General features: G+C 41.6%; 1 long non-coding RNA gene across 1 annotated transcript in view; it reads right to left on the bottom strand.

Annotated features, from left to right (window-relative positions):
* The window catches only part of LOC139479886 (uncharacterized), a 69,597-nt gene extending 47,551 nt beyond the window's left edge, over positions 1–22,046 (bottom strand). The window contains exon 1 of the long non-coding RNA XR_011654365.1: positions 21,542–22,046. This is a non-coding gene — a long non-coding RNA (uncharacterized lncRNA). The remainder of the gene's footprint in view (positions 1–21,541) is intronic.
* Between the last annotated feature and the right edge of the window lie 3,331 nt (positions 22,047–25,377).

The raw sequence follows: 25,377 nt of genomic DNA, 5'->3' as shown, positions 1-25,377 counted from the left end.
TGACATTTCAAACTGGTAAATTCATGCATTAGTAGCTTCAGTTTGACAACCGTAAGTCCAGCTCATATGTCGTGATATTTCTCAAACTTTAAGGACCCGATTAAACTGGGAAAGGGCAAACATATAAGCGTAAGGTGACAGGCCATTTCTTGGAAGTGAGTGAGTGAGTGAGTATGGTTTTACACCACTATAAGCAATATTGACCGCAGTAATATCACCGCAGGGACAGAAGAAATAGGCTTCACACATTATACCCATGTTGGGAATTGAACCTGAGTCTTTGGCGTTACAAATGAACGCATTAACCACTAGTTACCCCTGAAGCGGATGTGGCACTCAGTTTTGTGCTCGTGACTATTACATGCACACTTTAGCTGCAGAAGTGATCGTTCATAATTGTTCAAACTGTTTCTGTTTGCTACTGTCTTCATATCAATGTGTATACCTTATTCCAGTTAAACACATAGTTACCTGTCTTTAAAGGATAAACACATAGTTACCTGTCTTTAAAAGATAAACACATAGTTACCTGTCTTTAAAAGATAAACACATAGTTACCTGTCTATAAAAGATAAACACATAGTTACCTGTCTTTAAAAGATAAACACATAGTTACCTGTCTCTAAAAGATAAACACATAGTTACCTGTCTTTAAAGGATAAACACATAGTTACCTGTCTTTAAAGGATAAACACATAGTTACCTGTCTTTAAAAACGGCTTCCACATGACAACCCAAACCCCACGTCGATGTGCATATATGATACTGAGTATGTACTAAAAAAGCCGAAGAAAGGTAAGTGCGAACACGATCCATTTCCACTGAACAGAGGACAGCAATGGATGTTTACTCGTCAATGCGTCAAGTTGACTCGACACATGCGCAGTACCTGTTCACTTTAATGAATTCATCGTAAATTGAGTGAGCATGGCTTAACGCCGCTTTTAGCAATTTTCCAGTAATATCATGGCGGGGGACACCAGAAATGAATTTATCGTAAAGGATTAATTGTCTTCAGCTGCTTAGATATCAATCCCAGATATCCCACAGAAATCGTCTTTGGCAGTAATAGAAATGCTGGACCCAAAACTTGGAAAACCTCCCACCCCTGCTGTTGTTATTGACTGTACGGATTATGCAAATTCGCGGGTTCAATTGTCAGGTAAAGCTTTTCTAAATATTTTTGGCAGTAGGCTGTCCCGGAATGCTGGATTTTTAGCTACTTTTCGGTTATCACATGACAGCGGACACGTTAATGGACAAAATGGCCACCGTCAAACCCATCGGTGGCAATTCGAGAAGTATTCAAGCCTAAATCCCCCGATTACCAGCTAAAAACTGACGGAGTGGGAGTCAAGCTCTCTGCTACAGATAGAGGCCATTTTGTAAGGTAAGCGTGTTCTGTGACGTGATTAGCAACAGTTAGAATCACGGGAGATCTCACGGTCTGGTTTATAGACCATTCCCACGACGTGGTTGTTCCAAGACAATTGACGAACTACTGCAAGCACTTTCCGTATACGTTTGCCCACATCCAAGACTGGATTTGTTATTAAGTGTACCAATTATATAAAAAAAAACAGATTGATTTTCTTGACGACAAAATATGTCAACCAGTAACCAGAATGATTGACCGAAATTGGAGACAATTTGATTTTAACATTTCATGAACAAATTTCGGTTCAATAGAAGAGTCGGATGAGTAATTTTCACTGATTATATTCAGCCATGTGTCCATCCATGTTTATATTATTCATACTCAACGCTCATTTAGTTGTTACCATCTGATTCCAATTAAAGTCACCAAGCATGGGGTACTGTGTTGTCTGTTTGATGTGATGTACGCGGGACCTGTGCCGAAATCCCCACGTGGAGAAATGGTATAGAGCTCAAGTCTACGAATGGCCCCTTTCAAAATGACCGTTTCCTTTTCCGACTGGCCCATGCAAATGCCTTCCTGCCAGCGAGTCCATCAACAACCTAGAATAACATGTATTAGAACTATCGGCCACGTCAAATGTCTTCTTGACATCGGGAGGCACCCTCAGGGCATTAGTTTAGATACATAAAGGATACATTTATGGAGGATCTTTATTTATGGTCCTGGTCAAATTAATTGTGACATGTCATCGCCACTAGTATACTCACAGGTTCATCGTGTTATAACCCAGGTCTATATGAACAAACATATCACACATAAAACAGATACTACTTGGTGAGATGGAGCTGCATTGAGCTTTATTTTTCAAAATTATTCTATGTGGTAGCATGTGCGTGGGAGACGATAAATGTTTGTATTATTTAGATAAACAGTCTTCGGCACATACTATTGTAAAAAAGACATTGGCAGAGCAAAACAAACGTGAAAAGCGCCTATGAAGAAAGAATCAATCTTCACCCAGTGCGGGCTGGAATTGGCTGGTGATGAAATTAAAGATGAAGAGTCCCGAGATCGAATATACATGAAGCGGCATCCCGTCCTTCCTATCAGCAATTCGCATGTGTAGTTTGGACTTCTACCACATCGAGTGGACAAGTTTCATATTTGGTTGCTGCGCCAAGAGAGCTAGTCCGAATGTGTAGGTCTGTAGTAAAAGGACGCTCCTGCATTTCTTATTTACAGCAATATTCTAGCTACGTGACGGCGGTCTGTAATCGAGTCTGGACCTGACATTGTGACCATTTGAATGGATCAGGGTCTTCAGCAACTCATGCTTATCGCGAGAGGCGACAGACGGGAACGGGTGGTCAAGCTCGCTGACTTGGTTGATGCATGTAATCGTATCCCAGTTGCGTAGATCGATGATCATGGTGTTAATCACTGAATTGTCTGGTTCAGACTCGATTATTACAGACCGCCGTCACATAGCCGGTATATTGCCGCGTGCGGCGTTAAACAACAAACAAATAAACCTAAGCAGGCTCTTATGAGAAACCAGGGTATATTCTGTCGAGAAACTGAGAGAAAAACGTCATTTGCATTTGATAAGAATGTATGTCCCAAGCAGCCTTTGCTTGTATGAGGGACGATGAAAAGAATGGGATGGTCAAGCTAGGGAATTTTGATGAATGCATGTCATCGTATCCCATTTGGGTAGATCCATTTTTTGTATGTCACTCTATGCCATTTGCGCAGATTGATGCTTTTCATGTCAGTCACTGGACAGTATTTTCCAGATTCGTTGATTACAGACTGCCGTCTTATAAGCTGAGTATTGCTGGAGTGCGACGTTAAGAAACAAACAAATCCCTCCCAGTCTAATGGAAATGAAGAAAAGCAACGTTTAAGTTTCTTTGCAATTGACGGGAATGTCACCTGCGGACTTTGACGATCAGTTTATACTGTGTCGATAGAAATTTTGGTCTCTACATCCGAGTTTTGAGCAGCCTCTTACAACCCACTACAATGCCCACTTTAGGCCTGAAATTTTGGGCTAGATCATGAACATCAAGGCACCTATATGGTCCAACTCGGATCTTAATAAATCGATGCCACCGCGTACTCAACTGTTCCTCTGTAGACAGCAGTTGAGTCAACAAACAGGGACACTTGGACAGGGTGCGTTATATTTGAATTCTTTACGGTGATCAAACAAATCGGAAACAACGTGACAAGAATAGCCAGTCTCTGGGAGATTAGGAGCTGGGAGAGGCACGCCGGGAAGGGTCAAACGAAACCTAAGTCCCTATGGGGATCCTGCATATAGCAGGAAGCAGATGGGGGCGGCAACACAATAAAAGAGTTTAAGTTATCAATCGCTTTGATTATCAAATTCGTGTGCTGCAAACAGTACGCCGACTTGATTCATTGGACAAAGAACGATGCGTGGGCGGGAATAAGCAGGGACTTATACTTCTAGGATTTGACAATAGTGTATTGGGTAGTTGTGACAATTTGATTCTTGATAAAGAGAAATGGAGACAGAAGGAGAGACTTATAACTTTGAGGAAAGTATCAGTTAACAGCAACTGCATAACAGTTTCCCTTGTTGTTTTACACCCACTCGGCAATATGTCAGCTACCATGTCAGGACGGCAACTTTATATTAACGTTTCATGCAGGCCCTAGGATACCCAATTAGGTGTGACGATGGATCGTTTTGTTTTTTGTGGTTCAGGCCATTTGGAAGAAAACTGGAGCATGCGTCATTATGTCATAAATTTTAATTCTATGCTGGGTTTAATCTTTCGAGATTGAGGCGTAAAAATAGACAAACACTATTTTCCTATATTGTTTATATCCCGTATCAAATACATCACCGTTGAATAACCATTTCTTGTTGGTTTCACTTCCTAGCTTCCATCACACATCGGTGTATACTTTCTTTTGCCCGGCAGTGTATTTACAGGCCATCGTGACATATAATAGTGGAATATTGCTGACTCCGGTGTTATGTCACAAACAAACAAACTACACCCCCAAAATGCTAAATTCCTGCTATGCGCCACTGTCAATGTCACTTTGGCAAGGACAGCACTAATTAATCTACACAAGGCAAGGGTACAGTAGCGTGATATACAACGTCATATATCCAGTCTGGTGAACAAATCAATACAAAACCTACACGGTCCAACCTACACGTCCTGATGCTTTGCGTTTCCCATATTAAGAAGCATATACGTGTTTCATATACTCCTCAAATGAAAAAAAACACACGACAGCTTTACTTCCCCCGCGACCATTAATCAGGGCAAAAAGAAGACATAAAGTCTCTAGACATTATATTAAAGGAGTGCTCACGCGCACATTCCTAATACATGTCTGTGACTTGCTCACTGTGCGTGGTGGTTTAGTGTGACGTCTATCTCAACTGAAACGTCCACTGTCTAGACCACGTCGAATATTTGATAGACGGAACGCCAATGACGTATACTCACATAGTAAGGAAAACGTGGGTGAACGATTGTGCTTTTTTGCATTATCTGATTTACACAGATACTTTTTTCAAATGTTGAACAGTATCACATTTTTTGTCTTGGTTTTTCTGTTAACAATTTTCTTATGCAAAAGAACTTTGTGTAAAACAGTAGATCATATGAGAAGGAACATAACACTTTTACCTGTCATTTCAAGAAACATCCCAAATGGGCCATAGTATTAATATATCACATTAAAAACATGTTTTGACATGTCATCATTATTTTGACTAAAAGTCGGTCTGTAGTTTTTTGGGTTTTTTTCTATAATACACATGTGCTAGTTAAATTTCAGACCCCTCTAAAAGATTCCGGGTAAGGACTTGTCCCCAGCAAGCTTTGCTGGTCGTTAGAGGCAACAAATGGATCGGGTAGTCAGGCTCGGTTACGGCTTAGTTGATAGCATGTCATCGTACCAAGAAGGGGTAGATCAATGCTCAGACTATCGATCACTGGATTGTCTGGACAAGACTCAATAATTTACAGACCGTCGCCATTTTGGTTGGAATACTGCTGAGTGTGGCGATGTAAACAACAAACAAACAGTTATCAATTCACTTTGACTTTAGCATGATACAAATAAATATTGTCACAACTTGCTTATCATTAATTATATCACGCTACTGGTTCAGTATAGTGTGTTTGTTTTAACGCTGTTTGTTTTTTGTCTGTAAATAATCGAGGCTTGACCAGACAACCCAGTGATTGGCTTCATGAGCAATTGGGATACAATGTCATGCATCCAACAAGTGAGCGAGTCAGATCCCGTTCGTCGCCTTTTACGGCGAGCATGGGCTGCTGAAGACCTATTCTAACACGGATCTTCACGGGTAGGTTCAGTATATTGAGAAGGTTGGACAAATCATTTGTATAATTGCAACCAATTACTTCAATAATGTTTTTTCACTTATATTTGCCATGCGCAAACATAACAAATGGGATAAATTGCCCATGGAAGTGAACAAGTTGTTTATCGTGTGCATGTGAGTACATAAACATATATCAATGACATAATCAATGAATTAATGTTATATTTTCTGAGTACGATGGACAGAGTACCATCTATTATTCTTTGTGCTTCAAGTAATTTGTTTTTCATATCTGCAGGACACAAATTAAGATTGAAGAAACAGGGAATTAACTTTGTTTACAGACACACAAAAACATCCTCATCAATCCAGTTTATTAGGTCTCATTCGATAATGATAAACATCCTTGGCCCATTTGCTAAGTAGCATCGTTTTGAGTACGATACAAATTTGCAGGCGCTGGAAATAGCCGTCAAAACACCTACGAACGAGAGAAATTCTGAGCTGAGCTACTGTTACGAGAGATGCAGAAACGAAACTATGGTCGGGCATGGGTCCAGTGTATTTATCACAATAGAATGTTGGTATAATTCTCTCGATTGTCGAGGATGATAACAACGCGCTAATATTCTAAGTGTCCGTTTGGGGACTGATTCTGATTGGTTGCCAGGAGGTGTTGCATGAATAGTATTTTGTTTCGGAGTGAAACTGGCGCATTTTCATCTAGATTTCATGTTAAAATAACAAACTTCGATATGTTTTTGTTCCCTGAGTTTCGTAACAACATGTGCTATCTTGTTATCCCTGTCAAAAGTTAAATATCATAAATACACCGTCAGGTTGGGCTACATGCACACTTCTTGAGGGAACAATGCCAAATATAATGTCATGCAACGTTCCCTTCCCGCAACTATCATCTAGGAACAAAGACTATTTAGGTTTAGTGTTTGTTTGCTTGTTTGTTGTTTAACGCCATACTCAGCAATATTCCAGCTCTATGGCGGCGGTCTGCAAATAATCTAGACTAGACCAGACAATCCAGTGATTGATATCATGAGCATCGATCCACGCAATTGACAAGCATCAACCAAGTCAGCGAGCCTGACCACCCGATCTCGTTAGTCGCCTATAAAGACAAGCATAGTCGCATTTTACGGCAAGCATGGGTTGTTGAAGACCTATTCTACCCCGGATCTTCACAGATCGTTTTAGGTTTAGTGAGGGGCAGAGGTGGAACAGTCGCCAAAGGCACCGCAATTAGCTGCGTCGAGTTGTTACCCTAGACGTGCCATGATCCTATGACAATGGGTTCGAACCACAGATTCACTCTCACACAATGGTTTTGTCAGCACCATATCCTTGCATATACTCTTAAAGTTCAGCTCGATTTTAAAACCCTTTACGACCCAGGTGAACCCGTGTTTAAACCCAAGTTTAACCTTGGTTGATCAATGTCAGCAGATGTTGACTGATTTACGCCATACTTCGATTGACCTAAGTTGCCCATACCTACTGAACCCCCGGGGCGACGGCCGCACTCTGGTCAGCAGCCTCCAATTGATGTCATCTCATCGTAAAAGGTAATGAGTTTCATTTATTGATTCAGTCATCAATAAGAATATTTTATGAATACAATTAACTACGTACTGATAATATATATGTATTCGTCAAGGAAATTCATCTTTCGATTGTTGATATAAACACTTTAGACTCAATAATGACACAGTAATGAAGATTTTAATCTCTGCTTGATGTTATACGCGTTATGTTTAACTTTCTTGTTTTACATAAATGAATTAAATTCAATTGAAAAGGTACAATGGCAGTTTTGCCAAGCAAGGAAGCACTTGGCAACTTCTCATAGTTGTGTGTTACAGCCATACACATGGCTATTGTGTGTCTCCTTCTCCTGGCAGCCATTTTGTATTGTATGAAACTGCAGGTTGCATTGTATGCGTTTTATTTCGGGTACTGCCCTAGATTAACCTTAGTTAACTAGTTAATCTAGTTGATCCTGGTTGTCAATGGTAACCTTGGTTGACTCGGTCACTTAAATTTTAAACTGAACGCATATTGTGGCATGGGTTTTATGCCATAATCAGGCATCCAACAGTTGAAGCTTGTCAGCATCAAATGCAAAATGGGCGGTGGCGCAACCCAGTGGTTAAAGTGTTCGCTCGTCAGGTCTGTGGCATGAGTTCGATTCCAACATGGGTAAAATATGTGAGGCCATTTCTTGGTGCCCCCACCATCTTGCTAAAGAGGAGTTAACCTAATTCACTCTCTATATCAAGGGGTGACTATTATCATTTTGAACCACGGAGTACACGGACACAAAGATCTTCGCAACCTGCCCCATAAGCTTCCCATGCACGTGAATGTGAAAACTGAACAGTTTGCTATAGCCAGCAATATTACTGCTGCGCAACGAATTACCGCCTACAGATAATTGATCTTGGGCCAGACAAACAAGTGTGAGTTATATTCCACGTTTAGAGCTAATGACAAACAGGAAGTTCCAGTCGATAAAACAACTTCGATGGGTTACACACAACTGCAAAAATTAAATATCTGCTAGAACATCAACATAGTAATTCCTTAGAAGTTAGGATTTAAATTGTAAGTCACCGGCAGGTGGAGATAAAATACTGCTATATTTCTTTCCGTATTTTCTCGCTGTCAACGAAAAATCCAAAATGCACATTTTTGTCTCCTACTCCCTATCTCTTTACAATTTATTTATACAAGTAATGGCGAAACACATTAATATCTATTCAAATATTCGTGTAAATTATGCAAAAAGCATGTTTTTATTCCATTAAAAAACTGATGTCCCATTATCCCTTTAATGTAATTAAAGTCTATGAAGTCCTTCCATCTTTTTTGGAGTCAACTCAAAAGAAGTAAGCTCGAGATGAGATGCAGAGATAATCAAATTTCAAACTTCTTTCTTGCCTTCCCTCTCTCAACTAGTTTGATTATTTACAGCAAAATGCTCGTTTGGTTACAAAAGAAGTCATTCAATTCGGTCAGTGGGGAATCATTCCGTTATGAATTCCCTGAACCCCTATTTTCTGTTTTTAACAATAACATGTCTCGTCATAATTGCGACCTAAAATACACTGCAGTATTGCCATTAACGCCAGCTTTTTTAGTTCTCTCCCCTAAATTAAATTGATTTTTAACTTCATCTGTCGAAAAGCCAGATCACTTGAGCACAGATGGAAACGAAAGCATTTCTTTGTAATTATTCCAAAGCACAACCGACATTTCCGGCTGATTGATTCGGATGAGATGTGTTTAGAAAACTCTTGGAAAACACACGAACAATTAATGACGTAGATCTGCTGAAGATTGTTGTCAGGTTGGTTTCTGTTTGTGTCGTCTCCAGGAACGATTGCAATCCGGTCGCATCTCGGTTGTTTCCGGCGAATTGGAAAATATAGTGCAACAGCACCGAAGCTCACCTGGATATATACTAAACGGTAAAAGAAAACAAAGAAAGTCACTGAACAAATGTTGCTGTCATTGATATTCAACTATTTTCTAAAATCTAATGAAATACACACAGTATGATGTCATCGCAAGGAGAAACATAGATGCAAAATTTCAACTCCTTCAGTCTGCCAATTTCAAAGGAGAAGAATTTTATAGAGCCCGACGTGTTTTTGAGAGAATTTAAGAGCATTTGGTCAAACAAAGTCAAAATTTAATTATTACAAAAGAAAATCCCACAACGATTTGAATAGATATCAAATTGTATTACATTATGTTAAAAAGGGCCCAGTAATGGCCGTGAATAGCTTTTACAATATGGCTGCCGCGCCGGCCGAATTGAACACTGGATTGGCATAAGTTCACTTGACTTTCAGTCAGGTGAGTTAACAAGGGCGGAGATGTCCGATTTGACATTTTATTCATCAATACAAAATGTAATCAGTCACACATCAATCATTTAATAATTTATTTCACATACCTCTGGTAATCATTTTCAAAAGTATGTTTTTTTTCCATAAAAAAACTGCTCGTTGAAATAATTTGACCTGAAAATACATGTGACTGCAAAGTTGAAATATTGCACTCACTTTTGATCTCGACTGACACAAAACGAAATGCATATCGAAAAACAATCCTTCGCGCAAACAAAATTCCATCAATTTACCTACAGTTCCACGATTCCTTTCTTTGGTTCCCCAAAATATAACCAGAAATCCGCCAGATTCCTAGTGGTCGGTTTGCTCAGTTTATGACCCCCGCACCGTACCACATTCTGTGCTCGTTGCTATCTGCAAGCTGAGGGGTTAGTGCTGAACCGATCATAGCCCAGCCATCAAGTATGGCCAGTAAGAAAGCCCTGGTTTATGCCGCCATGACTAAAATGAGAGACATTAAATGGCATTATTTGGAAGTGGATTTCTAGGGATTTTAGCGTTAAGGTGGAACTGGGCTTTGGAAATTAGAGATTAAAGTTCATCCAATCATCAACAATGTGACTTTCGAATATTCTTCAAATGTCCGTCCATGGCGTAGAAGAAAATGGATGTTTAGGACGGCATCAATTCCCTATTGACAGATTAATGGTAGACAATCAGATCTTGCCAGAAGGAATAGGAGTATGTCGAAGCTTCCTGTGTGGACAAGCCAACCATATCGACCAAGAAAATACTTGACCTCACACAATAAATAGCTCACAAGTTTTGTCAACTTTTCACTTTTCAGCATCCACCAAGTAAAATCAAATGAAGCAAGGACAATAACTACGTGAAGACAAATCGATTATCGACCCCAAATCTGAAGATTTTCAGCCCTGAAAATAGGGTTACAATTTCAACTGTGAATTTAAAGCCGTATCCGTGCGCCCTCTTCAGGCGTCACATGGGTTGTCAATGTTTCTACAACACTGCATCGTGGGTATTTTTCAAGAAACACGTGACACTTCATACTATGTATCAACTGTCATAATCAATTCGTGGACCGCACAATGCTGGTAATAATCTGCATATTTTGGCAATTTGTGAGAACATTACTGGCACTTTGTATTAATCTTGTCACGGTGTTTCACGTTTGTAACCCGAGTAGTGAGTGAGTTGTGTTTAACGCCGCTTTTAACAGTATTCCAGTTACATCACGGGGTGTCTGCTTTAAGTGGGAGGAAAGCCCGAAGTGATGCAGGTTTTAGACGTTGACCACTTCGGTGAAACCCACGAGCACGGGTTGTAACCCGAGTAAGGTTAATTGAATCCCGCCAAAGTCAAAGTATAACAGGAGTGAGTGATTGACTATGGTTTTAAGCCGCTTTTAGCAATATTCCAGCAATATCACGGCGGGGGACACCAGAAATGGGCTTCACACATTGTACCCATGTCGGGAATCGAATCCGGGTCTTCGGCGTGACGAGCGAACGCTTTAACCACTGGGCTACCCGACCGCCCCCAAGTATAACAGGAACCATTTGTTATAGATGTACTACTAAGCGGGGCATTAATACCGATGATTAACATACATCGAACCCGCAGACCAAGTATCTCAGTCGTAAATCGTATCCTGATAGCCGTTTTCGACATCATAAAGATTTCTGTTATATTATTGTTGATACCATCATCATCACACCCCCAACCATCATCATCACACCCCCAACCATCATCATCATCATCATCATCACTACCCCAACCATCATCATCATCACCATCATCACTGACTTAAATCAACAGTATAATTAAGGCTATTTCAGGTTTATGACCCATATCTACATAACTATTAGTGCCACTGTGGTAACAAAGTCTTAAACTGTATCCCATCCTGAAGTGACTACTACTGTAAAACAACATGGCAAAGTATACGTGGTCACTTCTCCCTTTGGCCACGCCTACTATTAATTGTTCCAGGTCCCTGGTTGGTTGCGTACCACGCCCCTTATTGATTGTGTACCATGCCCCTTGTTGGTTGTGTACAACGCCCCTAATTGGTTGAGTACCACGCCCCTTATTGTTTGTGTGCCACGCTCCTTATTGGTTGTGCACCACGCTCCTTATTGGTTTCTGCACCATGCCCTTTGTTGGTTGAATTCCACGTCCCTTCTTGGTTGTGCACCACGCCCCTTATTGGCTGTCCACCACGCCCCTTATTGGTTGTGTACAACGCCCCTTATTGGTTGTGTACCACGCCTCGTATCGGTTGTGTACCAAGCCCATTAATTGTTGTGTACCACGCCTCTCATTTTTTTTGCACAACGCCCCTTATTGGTTGTGTACCACACCCCTTATTGGTTGTGCACGACGCCCCTTATTGGTTGTGTACAACGCCTCGTATTGGTTGTGTACCAAGCCCCCCTTAATGGTTGTGTACCACGCCCCTTATTGGTTGTGCACAACGCCCCTTAATGGTTGTGCACCACGCCCCTTATTGATTGTGCACAACGCCAAGAATCTAACATTTGACATAGCTGGTCGTGTTTTGTCATGCCCTTAAGGAAGAAATAATGACATCAATCATGGGTTTGCCTGAAATCTCATTTTGCTTACTCATCGGTTTGGGTTGTCTCGTAGTCTTTAAAGCAAGGATATTGCTAACATCATAACATGAATGTTTTAACAATAATAACACGTCCCGTGAGGATACCGGGCATCGGATGGTCAGGCTCGGTCACCGTATCCCAATTGCGTAGATCGATGCACATAACGTCAGTCACTGGATTTTTTGTTCAGACTCGGTTATGTACAGGCCGCCGTCATACTGCTGGAATATTGCTGAGTGCAGCGTTAAACAACAAATAAACAAACACGACTTGATCCCAAACTGTTTAACCAAGGTCTTCGACGTAACGAGCGAAAGCCTGAATCAACAGGTCAGATCACCGCTCCTGATCTCGGTGAGTGTTGATAGGATAACGTAACACGTGCGAATACCCGGCTTCTGACATATCTGAGGGCAACATCAACTCGTTTACACAGACACAATGTGTTACTGTTCCTGCTTACACAGCTACGTGGTCGAGGCGTTCCAGATACGATCATATGGGATTTAACAACATCGCCGGCGTGCGTGGGCTTCACGTTACGCCACACGCAGTCAGCAATATTCCAGATATATCATTTCCTGCAAATAACCCAGACTGATAACCAGTGGTTGATGGGATTCCTCATTATAGGCTAGGTCACGCATTGTCAGTGTGGTAATTCCGAATGCTTCTGCCACTCGTAAAACATCGACGGTTGACATAATAATCGAGTCAGGAAATCTCATAAAGAATGGCCAGACTCACGAATGCTAACAAAGCTGTTGACAATTCGAACTGCATATCACCTACATCAGTACTAGTGGCCACAGGAACTAATTCGCCACTACAGTTCGCTGTACTGAGTATACGGCTGGGTCGGGATCGACCATCGTGGGTTCCAAACCCAGATTCGCTCCGATAATGATCCGTGTTGTGTCTGTACCATATACCCGCCTCCGTGGTATAGTGGTAGAGCGTCCGCACTTGGGGGGCGTCGTGACAAAACACGTTAAAAGATGGTACTTGGTGTTAACCTGCAAGGACTGGTCGGCTGTGAGTCAGTATACCGTCCCTAGGGTATTCATGTGAGAGAGAGAGAGGGAGGGTGAGAAAGAGAATTTTGGACGCGACGTTAAACCCAATTTAACCTCACCACCTCACCATATATCCGTGGTCGTTGATTTCACCAAAGTGGAAAAGGTCGAGGACAATCATCACTTCTGGCTTTCCTCCCACGTTAAGCTGAAGCCGTTGTGTAACTGAAATACTGTTCAAAGTGGCGTAAATAAAACTCGGACTATATCTTTTAATCCATAAAATTCATCCTATTTCTCATGAACATCTTACTGCCGTTGTTATGAGATACATAATATCAGGCTTAAAACAGCAGGTTAATGTTGTGTACCCTAAACCCTACGCTGTGTATAAAACCGAGTAGAACTCACGGATCATACAATTCCACTTGACCGTTCGCCACCACTCGTCCCATTCCGTAAACTATTTCTACTCATACCCTGGAATGATACATGCATCCCTAGTTTCCGATCATGAGATCACTTACATTCTCTGGGCTTCGTTTCAAGTTTTATCTTCCGTTGACTGTAATTAATTTTATCCTGGGATGACAGAAAGGTCCCGAGTGATTCGCGTTTCTGATCACGAGATCACTCAAACCCTCAGGACGATTCGCTCATCTCCGTTAACAGCCATTAGTCTTGTCCCGGAATGTCCCGAGTGGCCACGGATCCGCCCTTACTTCAAAACTAAACATTAACGGTTCCAAGTGATAAACATACAATTAATTTACTTTGTCTTTGAGATTGATAAAAGTGCAGTCAGAAGTTGAAATTCTTACACCTACCTGTATCTGCAGCATCTCTCTGGCGGAATATACCCTTGCCTGTTTAGACTAGCGTAACTCCTGTATATGTGATCCTATATTCCCTGTACGTGGCCTCTTTTGAATGTTATTTTATACCCCTTGTAGGTTTGTTTGTTTGTTGTTAAACGCCGCACTCAGCAATATTCCAGCTATATGACGGCGGTCTCTAAATAATCGAGTCTGGACCAGACAATCCAGTGATTGACATCAAATATATGATATATACAACTCAACATTTCCTAAGAACCACACCTTTAACTAAGTACAACTATTTTTGTCCTTAGAAAATGTTCAGTAGTATATATACAACAGCGAGGGGACAGTAAGATGACAGAAATATACACATCCAGTTGCAGTCTTCAAAAAGAAACGTTTTGAGTCCAGATTTAAACGAATTGGTACTAGGAGCAATTTTGAGGCTGAAGGAGAGTTCCACAGTGAGGCACCTACATATACATGAGAGAAGGATCGAACACCGAAGGGTTTTAGTGTGTATGTTGGTACAGACAAAAGAAATTGGTTGTGTGATCGGAGATTCTGGTCGGTTTGAAGATACACAGGGTCACTGTTATGAATGGATTGGACAAGAGAGAGGATCTAAAACTGATTTGGTATTGGGAACTACAAAACATCTAAGTACGTTAATGTGTTCGGATGTCATACATTAAAATGCACTACCGTATACGGCTGTTATGCAGGTTGTATTTGGATGGTTATTGTAACATTATATCGATTCTATTATGACAAACTGACACATGGAGCGTAATTAAATTGCTTCCTGGTCCCTTCATGTCCAAGGATGCTTAACTCCCACGCATAAATAGATACTAATCGTATTAACATAACATAAGCCACCAAGAGGTGTTCGTTGCAAAATTGACTTTACGAATTATGTAAACGAGTGTTATGCTACGCGCCCGCTTTCTCTAACCCCGTGGGAGTACTCTACACCTGATGTCATTTCAGAGCCGTAAGCTATTTGGAAAACAACATTACTCTTCTGGGTGGGCCATCATAACGAATGGAGCGGTGGAGAAGGACGCGTCACAGCTAGACATTGTACAGTACCTTGTGACGGATTGTGATCTGTAGGTGTGTGAGTATCACGCCATCGTTAGATCAAGACAGACAGTTTACACAACCAGAGCATTTTAATCGAATCACATTGTTTCGGGCACAGACAAAGTGATTGCTACCATCCTCTGCGTCGTGCTGAATTGGACTAGACCATCATACCTCAAAATTAAATTTTGTTTGTTCGTTTGTTTGTTTGTTGTTTAACGCCGCACTCAGCAATATTCAAGCTGTAAGACGGCGGTCTGTAGATAATTTAGTCTGGACCAGTTAATCCAGTGATTGACATCATGTGCATCGATCCATGCAATTGGGATACGATGACATGCATCATCCAGGTCAGAGAGCCGACCTCGTTAGTCGCCACTTACAAGCATATTAAAAAGAAGTAGGCTGTGTGGAGTAAGTGAGTTTGGTTTGTCGCCGCTTCAGTCAACAGTCACGGCTACTCAATTGGATATAGAGGGGAAAACAGAAGTTATGAGGGTCTTAGACGTTAACCAGTACGACAATCAAGAAACATTATCAGGGCGAATTTGGAATCTGCACTGACATTTGTAAGCATAACGTCTTTTCACATGCCCACCTTACATCCACCCCCCCCCCCCCCCCCCCTCGCTGAAACTGGCGTCATACCTGAACGTGTGCTTAAGTGACTTTGATATTGTTTCAAGCAATCTGGGGGGCGGTCGGGTAGCCTAGTAGCTAAAGCGTTCGCTCGTCACACCGAAGACCCGGGTTCGATTCCCGACATGGATACAATGTGTGGAGCCCATTTCTGGTGTCCCCTGCCGTGATATTGCTGGAATATTGCTAAAAGCGGCGTAAAATCAAACTCACTCACCCACTCAAGAAATCTGTCTTGTTTGGCGATATTGGCAAATGTTTGGAGCAATAATGTAGCGAACATGACTTTTGGGGTATTTGTTCTTTAACTGTTTTGTTATGACATGCATCAGTTTAATATCATAGTATAACGTTATAACCTATTTTGAATAGAAATATATTAATGGTGGAGTGAGTGAATTCGGTTTAACAGCGCTTTGAACAGTGTTGATCACGCGTGTCAGTCTGACGTGGTAGGAAATCCCGAGACCCGTGAAGATCTGTGTTAGAATAGGTCTTCAGCAGCCCATGATTGCCGTAACAGGAGATTATGCCTGTCTTAAGATGCGACTAGCGGGATCTTGGTTGATGCATGTCATCGTATCCCAATAGCGTAGATGCTCATGATATCAGTCATGGTCTGGTCCAGACACAATTATTTACAGACAGCCGTCATATAGCTGGAATATTGGTGAATGCGGCGTCAAACAACAAACTAACAAACAATACAAAGGAAATCCCGTAGTGATGCACGTCTAAGGCGGTTTCTCAATTTTGCGAACCCACAAGCAGATATGATGCTGATAAATAAATGGTAACGATCAGAACAAATCTAATTCAAGCATAGGGTTATAGGTCTATCGCACGCCCTACTGGGCCATTCCTGCCCACGATTTACAGTTGATCGGAAACTCAACCATTAATGAAACGGTTCAGGCGAAACAGTATACATAATTGTCATTTACTAAAGTGAGTGAATAACTGAGTGAGGTGTAGTGCAATTTGGAACAGTATTTTAGTTCGTCGTGTCAGCTTAAAGTGGGAGGAAAGTTCCAGGTGTAACAGGTCTTAAACGTTCATCACTTCATTTCAGAAAGCATGTGTATAGTCATCAACACTGACAGCCTAGAGACTAGAGCTACGGCCATAAAATCAGAAAACGGTATATGGCACGGTTCCACGATGAAAATCATCACCCCCAGATGTAATAATCTCCTAACCTGTCAAAAGGGTTATATCACGAGGTGCTATATAAGTATAAAGAACAACTGCCATAACCACCCCATCCTCATTAGGAACCAATACTAAGAGAATATCAGTCACATCATATATGAATGCTCTTAATGCCATGATGACAAACGTTGTTGCCAAATGGTAATGAACCCAGTTGGGATTTTCCCAGGGTTGACCAGCCAACTATTACTCAGCACCAGCAAATAATCTATAATCACAAATCCATTAACACACAAAATGACGCTTTGGTATTTGGACGCTTCTGGCCGATTGTGTGTCATCGGTCGTGAATTGTTGTTTGTGTTATCAACCACTGGTTAGCTTTGTGTTCCATTATATTTGTTATAGTGCAAACCATTTCAATACTTTTATTTTACATAGTGCAGACCATTCTAATACTTATTTAACATTTCATTTATCTAAATACCTAATTTGTTCAATATGTTTCACAGTGCACCGAAATTCTATGCCCTTTGTCTGCTTAATATATTCAGCAAAAATTCGGCGTATCCCCTCTTATCATAAGCCCCTCCAGCGCTATCTATAAATGTCAATTAACACCTCCTTACGTAGCAGGATCTTATGTATATACATACACGTGGCACAATGACCTTGCCACACGTTACGTAATACCTCGCTCTACAAAACCGGACTGACATGGTCAGTCAGGGAGACAGCCAGAAGGTAAGTGACAGTGAGTGAGTGAGTATGGTTTTACGCCGCTTTTAGCAATATTTCAGCAATATCACGGCAGGGGACACCAGAAATGGGCTTCACACATTGTACTCATGTCGGGAATCGAACCCGGGTCTTCGGCGTGACGAGCGAACGCTTTAACCACTAGGCTACCCGACCGCCCCAGGTAAGTGACAGAGCGAGTCTCCACCCGGGAACATTGGCCACTCGGTCCTGGTGTGCGTTCTGTCACGTTATTATTAACATGTACCTTTTCGACTTATTCCGAACCATCAAAAATAATCATGGCTACTGTCGTCTTTTAGTTCACCCCTGAGTTTTGTCACCCGTCATCACCCTGAGCTACCATCCGAGGGCCGAAACTTACGCCCTTTGACATATTCAAACAGCCATGACAGAACAAAAGAGTGAGTTAAAATTTAACGTCGCATCGGCATTATTTCAGCCATATAGCGACTAGACCAAGTTAATATATTCACAACTGAGTCATTTATGCAAAGTAATATTTAAAAACAATTTATGAAACATATTTGAGCATAACAATATCATGTATATAGTTTAAAAAACAGTAGCCGAAACACTACAACCTTACGATTCAAAACACAACTCTGATATCCGTATCAAATACACCATTTCTTGTTGGTTTCATTTTAAGCCTCCATTAATAAGATCCTTGGTTGACTTAGTTGATGCATGTCATCGTATGCCAATTGCGTGGATCGATGCTCATGATGTCAATCATTGGATTGTCTGGTCCAGACCGGCGTCATAAAGCTGGACAAAGTGCGGCGTTAAACAACAAACAAACCAAACACCATCAATCATTGGTGTATACTTCCTTTCACCCAGCAGTTTAGATCGAATATTGCAGACTGGTGGATAAACCAACATTCACTGATTCATTCTAGCTTAGTGACCAATATTTGATATTCTGGTTTGACAAAAAATAAAATAATTGTTTACCCGATTTCCTAAAAATAAATGTATTGTTACGCTCCTCCTTCCGGGAATTAATAATATTGCATGTCTTGAAGCAGGGACAAAACAAAAACATACTGTAAGGCAGACAAACAAAGGATAAGTAAATGCTTCTCGGGAATCGGCACGTGACTTTAAACCCTTCGTGCCAGTAAATGTTTTTACCGATGAAAAATATTTTCAATTTTTTTGTGGCGACATATGAAACAGACTAATTTGGCTTTGCATTAACGCGCCGTGTTCAATATGTGCCCAGCTTGTTCGGGGAAAAAACATTTTGAGAAACATTTATTTTTTATACCGACTAAAAATCCCAATTCGTCCATCTTCATTAAGCCGTTATTGGCAGCACGCTCTGAACGAGTAAATCGTGAACTATGCTTAATCTAAACAAAACCTTATCTTGCCCTCAGCTTTGTATGGCATAGCATGGTCTCGTGGTGGTGAAGCGCTGTGGATGAGCGATACCTTGCCAAAGGCTTATGTATTCTTGAGAGTACCTCAGACACACGAGACATTCAAGCGTTGTTATGTTATTGGTTTCGTCAATTCGTTTCGTCTCCGGGCCACGAGCGAATGCTTTAACCACTCGGCTCTCCCATCGTCCTCAACAAGTTGGATTGAGTGAGTAAGGATGGTTTTACGACGCTTTTAGCAATATTCCAGCATTATATCGGCGCGGAACACCGTAAATGGGTTCACACATTGTACTCATGTGGGTAATCGAAATTGGGCCTTCGGCGTGACCCACGAACACTTTAACCACACGGCTTCCCCGTCGTCCTTAGCAAACGAAGACATGTAAGACAGACGCATTGACATGTCCTCTATGTGTCATAAGAAAGGGTATTCCAGTTGCGTAGATCCAGGTTCATGATGTAAATCACTCGATTATTTACAGACCGCCGTCATATAGCCTGAATATTGATGAGTGATTCGTTAAACAACAAACAGAAATAACAAATGCCGTAATTATGCATAATGACATTATGACAATGTCTTAGTTTCGCTCAGAAGGTAAAGACACATGTCTAGATCTTGATAGAAAAAGAGGCACCATAACATGGAGCAGTCCCTCTTTAACTGGAGGTTAGTGGTTTGAATTTGATTTCGAAAGTAAGTATCCGTGCACGGTTGTTGGGTGCTGGTGACAAATCGTTGATTATTTCAGTTAAATGAAATACCACGATCGTGTATTTTATGACAACAAAACCTGACCTTGTCATCCAGCAAAACCTGAGGAACATGTGATCGCGTATGACTGAAACACTTGTCAATGCTTATGTATTCTGGAACATACTCTCAATAATTCATGGCTGTGCAATGAAAACACATCAAATATACTCTTGATGTCACCACTCTGTGTTGGTGTGAAACACCGAGTTGGTCACGCGTTAAAGGGTCAATAGTCGGAGTTAAACTTTCAGTGCCAGCAAGTTTGATTCAAGTCATTCAAACTGTATTCTTAAATTGTTTATGAGACTTAATGAGCGCCTAATTCAGACACGTCTGGGCCCATGGGGATTTTGGGTAAGAATATAGGTCCCCAACAATGTCTGTCGAAAGTGGCGACTAAATGGATCGGGTGGTCAGGCTCGATGACTTCGAGACAAACAAAGAGTCTCAATTTCACACATGATATGGCAATAATTACAGTCTCGTCCTTGATTCGAAACAAGCAACAGACTAAAGCAAAGTCTCCCTTTAAGAGAACTGATCGTATCATCCTTGCATTTGATTAGATAAACTCGAAACGTGGTCAAACACATTAGTCGATTAATATATTTTCGAGATTTCAAAATATACATTCAGGCACGGCTTTGTCTCGCATATTCCGACGTGTCCTGAACAAACGGTTCGTTCAATAGACGTTGGCGTTGATGTAATATGATCAGGGTTCGTTGTAACATCGCTCATACATAACTGTCAATATGATAATCAGAAGATGACTATATGGAGGCTATTTACAAACTAATGATGTGATTTGGAGCATGTGCATCACGTCATTTATAATTTTCTTAGCTGTTCTATATGGTTTAACATGTATAACGTCTTGAACATGTTGACATTACACTTACCATGTTCGTTCTCATTGACAACGAAACATGTCACAATTACAGGCCGACCTCTTTAATCATCGGCCTTGGTTTGGGTTTTCCGTCACTGACGAAAATGATATCTTCGCCATTCTAACAACTCAAGTTTATTCTGATTAATTGTCACAGGGCACAAAAAGACCACAGGTCAAACCTTGTTTCCTTGTAAGTTTGTTTGTTTGTTGTTTAACGCCACACTCAGCAATAGTCCAGCTATATGACGGCGGTCTGTAAATAATCGAGTCTGAACCAGGCAATCCAATGATTGACATCAAAAGCATCGATGTACGCAACTGGGATACGTTGATATCCATCAACCAAGTCAGTGAGGCTGACCACCCGATCCCGTTAGTCGCCTCTTACAACGAACATAGTCACCTCTAACGGCAAGCATGGGTTGCTGTAGACCAATTCTCCACATCTTCATAGGTCTGTTTCATTGTTTTAAGACTAGATGGTCAGTTATTGTCAGTCTACAAGTTAAGAGTAAAGATGTACGCTTTCGCCTATTAGCGTACCCCACACTCAAATATATGGGGAGTGCTCTTTTTCAACACTCCTTGTTAAATACACGCACAGCGCTCCTATCTGACAAAGATTCGTTTGATGTCAATATTTGTATTACATTTTGTTATTTTATTCCCATTCAAATCCCTATAATTTGATTTCTCTTTTATTCCAAATTCAAACAAGTAAACAAACCAATTTCAGATCATTCGGCGAACTTTAATCGTTTAAAAGTAAAATGTCTTACCTCATAGCTAACTCCTCCTCCGAGCCCGAGGCTTGTCTCTGGCTGCTCTGGGCCCGTACTTTGGGACTTTGGGCCGACCTAGAGTCCTTTCTCGGCCTCGCTGAAGCTGCCACAGTGGTTGACAAACTCATTTTTTCTCTAAAGCGTCGCACGTGCACACGAACAAAACCAGACCTCGACGATCAATCTCACACAGCAGATGAAAACAGGAAATACAACAGCCGTTTCAGCGCATAGACCGACGTCCAAGAATAACCCCAATTGTTAAGACACCTGTAGTATTATCAACAACCTGCATCCAAACAGTGCCGTCTTCGTTCCTGTAGCTGGCCCTTACCAAATTGTTGGCGTTAGCCGTTCACGTTCTCTAACAACTCGTCTCGCACCGCAGTCCCATCTACTCATATCGTCTGCGACGAATGACGGTGCCTCTACTAGAGCTACACGCACTGACTGCGAGTTCTACCTTCGCTGTCGCGAGAACCACTCAGCTCACATTCAGCGTGCGAGATTCCCCAACGGAGTGTTGTTGTGTCAATGGCAACATTTGGCTGACGAGTCGATGGTTATAAAAGTGCAGTTTGAGCTTGTTTTCTTGATCGGGTGCGTTGCATGGGAATAAAAGTCGTTACTAATTGATCAGGTCTTACTATATATAAAGCTCCCATGCACCAAACCAGTTCACAACCGTCTTAATTAACTCTCGTCTTGTAGAACTGTCATCATTTGGTTCACCTGCTGCGGATGTTGGAGAATCTCCCCATGTCCCCTATGTCCTTTGGGTAAGCACGTGCAGGACATAATGACATCCGCCATTAACTCACACAGAGGGGCAGTTGTTGGTATTTGCAAATTGTATGATAAAAATACTGACGAAAAGACCACCAACATGGTGCCTTTTAAAAAAAAAAATATGGGTCGATAATGATATTTCCATCTTAATTAAAGGGTGTTGTATATGATTTCTTTTATGACGAGCGAACGTCGTGGCTCTAAAATAGTTTACCATATATCAAATATACAATTTTGCTCTTTGAAATAGTGGATTGACATCACGAAATGTTCCATAGATCAAGGGATGCACTGGTGGCCCACTCGTTTGAGGCGCCGCAATTAGCTGTGCACGCCAGAACCTATGTTTGTGGTTTCGAATCCCGGTTCGCCCAGTTCTGTTTCTAGAGTTGTCAGCATCGTATTCATGATTTCACCAAAGTAGTAAACGTCCTTGGCCCCGTTCCACAAAGCGATCTTAGCACTAAGTCGATCGTAACTCCCATTCTTTAACACTGACTTACGACAGTCTTAGCGCTAAGATCGCTTTGTGGAACGGGTCCCTGCATCACTTCGGGCTTATCTTCCACAGTAATTTGACACGCCTTAGTGTGACCGGAAAACTGTTAAAAACGGCGTTAAAACCCAGATCACTCACTCACTCACTCAACAGGTCAAGAAACATTGATTAAATATTACCCTGTGTGTTTGTTTGTTGTTTGCCGCATCACTCCACAATATTCCAGCTATAAGGCGGTGGCCCGTGAAAAATCGAGTTTTAACCAGATGAGCTAGTGGCTGGCATTATGAGCAATGCCCGTGATATGATGACACGCCATCAAATAAATCACCGAACCTAACCAACCTTAAGTCGATTAGTATGACAAGATATAGGTTTCTGGGGACAGATTCAAACCCGAATTTTCCCAAAGGCGAGGGTGAAAATGTTAGTAATGTGTATACATGCAGTTTGGCCCGAACTTAGCAACTAGAAACTTTCCTTTCACACTCTTCGAAGCAAATGGATAGTTTTCTGTTTACTGTTATGTCTATTCACTGAAGATGATCTTTGGTCTGTCAGCATCACACCTATCCCCTATGGTTTCACTGAAAGTGGTAAAGGTCTACTATCGGGGTTAACTCGGGATTTCCTGTTAAAGGAACTCGTCTCTCTGTATAAGGCATCCGTTTTACTGACCCCCTCTCTAAAAGTACACATGATAATTGAATATTTTTGCTACGAAGGACATTTTATATTGTTTGCACGATTATGATAACCTGCCGGACAAAAGAACGTATATTTGAGTGAGTGAGTGAGTTGGGTTTAACGCCGCTTTTAACAGTATTCCAGTTATATCACGGCGTGTCAGCTTAATGTGGGAGGAAAGCCCGAAGTGATGCAGGTCTCAGACGTTTACCTCTTCGGTGAAACACACAAACACGGGCATGGTGCTGACAAACCTAGAAACATAATCGGGGCGAACCGGTATTCGAACCTCCAATCATAGGTTTCTGGCGTGCCCAAGGGCCGCAACTCTGCACAACGAATCGCGGTGCCATAGACGACTGGGCCACCCGTGATCCCCAAAGTATGTTTGATGATGGCTAAATATGAAATAAACAAAAAATGGTTGTACCACGGTGATATGTTTGAAACGGGTTTGTGTTTTGGACATTAAGTTGGCAGTGTTTCGGCGACTGTTTTCAGTCCACTGCCCCAAACTGGTTCAGTTTGACGAAAGGATTATGAGATTCCAAACAACAAATAATTCATTTGTCGTGGCCTAGGATGTGCGTCTCACCAGGAGACACATATAGCAACTTTCAGCCACAGGACTTCGCGTATTGATGGAAAATGTGCGAATTGTGCACAGCCGTGTACTAAGATGCACTTGAAAACAATTTGAAGATCCATTGTTTTAAAATGTATGAGTACGCACCTTCCAAAATAAGATGCCTTTCTATATATATCACAGGCCTCTGTTACGACGGTCATTCCTTTCATCTGCTGTTTAGTTCGAAATCATTTCCTTCAGTAAGCAAATAAACATACAACTAGAAAATAGACCGCGGTATGTACTCCTGGTTTTTTTATAAAATATCTTTAACACACGCGTTGTTGTAAACATCTGGTTCCTGCCACGTGCATGTTCGTACTGGAATAGATGGCGATCACGACCCGTGAAGATCCGGGGTAGAATACGTCTTCAGAACACATGCTTGCCGTTAAAGGCGACTATGCTTGTCGTAAGAGGTGACTAACGGGATCGGGTGGTCAGGCTCGCTGACTTGGTTGATGCATGTCGTCGTATCCCAAATGCGTCGTTGCTCATGATATCAATCACGGGATTTTCTGGTCCAGACTCGTTTTTTTAGACCGCCGTCATATAGCTGTAATATTGCTGAGTGCGGCGTTAAACAACAAACAAGATGGCGGTCACACGTCAACCTGCAGTGAGTGAGTGAGAGATTTGGGTTTAACGCCGCTTTGAATAGTATTCCAGTTATATCACGGCGTGTCTGCTTAATGTGAGAAGCAAGCCCGAAGTGATGCAGGTCACAGACGTTTACCACTCTGTTGAAACCCACGAGCACGGATTGGGTGCTGACCAACCTAGAAACAAACTCGGGGCCAACCGGGACTCGAACTTATGATCATAGGTTTCGGCGGGTTTCAGCCTTTCACAGGATCTGAACCCCTATTACTCATTGAAACTTCTGTACTCACCTACGTGCAACCTTGCCCACGAGTTGTAAGCTTGGCGTGGATTGATGATCATGCTTTCAATCAGTGGTTTACGTGGCCTAGATTAATTACAATTCTGTTATTGATGATTACGGCGTTAAACAATATTCTTTCACTCACTCACACAGTGCTACAATGGCTTCGCGTAATACGTGTGATATTCTGTGGCAGATGATGTATACATATGTTTACTGCTATATGCTCACTAAAGCATCCCTTGTAATTCTAATTATTGTTATTTTGTTCATCATAATATGTGCCCGGGAGGCGCCGGAATTCGCTGGGCAGAGTTGCTTCCCTTTCCGAAACCGATGATCAG

This window comes from Haliotis cracherodii, unplaced genomic scaffold (assembly GCF_022045235.1).
Source record: "Haliotis cracherodii isolate W230 unplaced genomic scaffold, xgHalCrac1.p SCAF_4, whole genome shotgun sequence".
NCBI classification, from domain to species: Eukaryota; Metazoa; Mollusca; class Gastropoda; order Lepetellida; family Haliotidae; genus Haliotis; species Haliotis cracherodii.
This window is presented reverse-complemented; position numbering and strand designations above follow the sequence as displayed.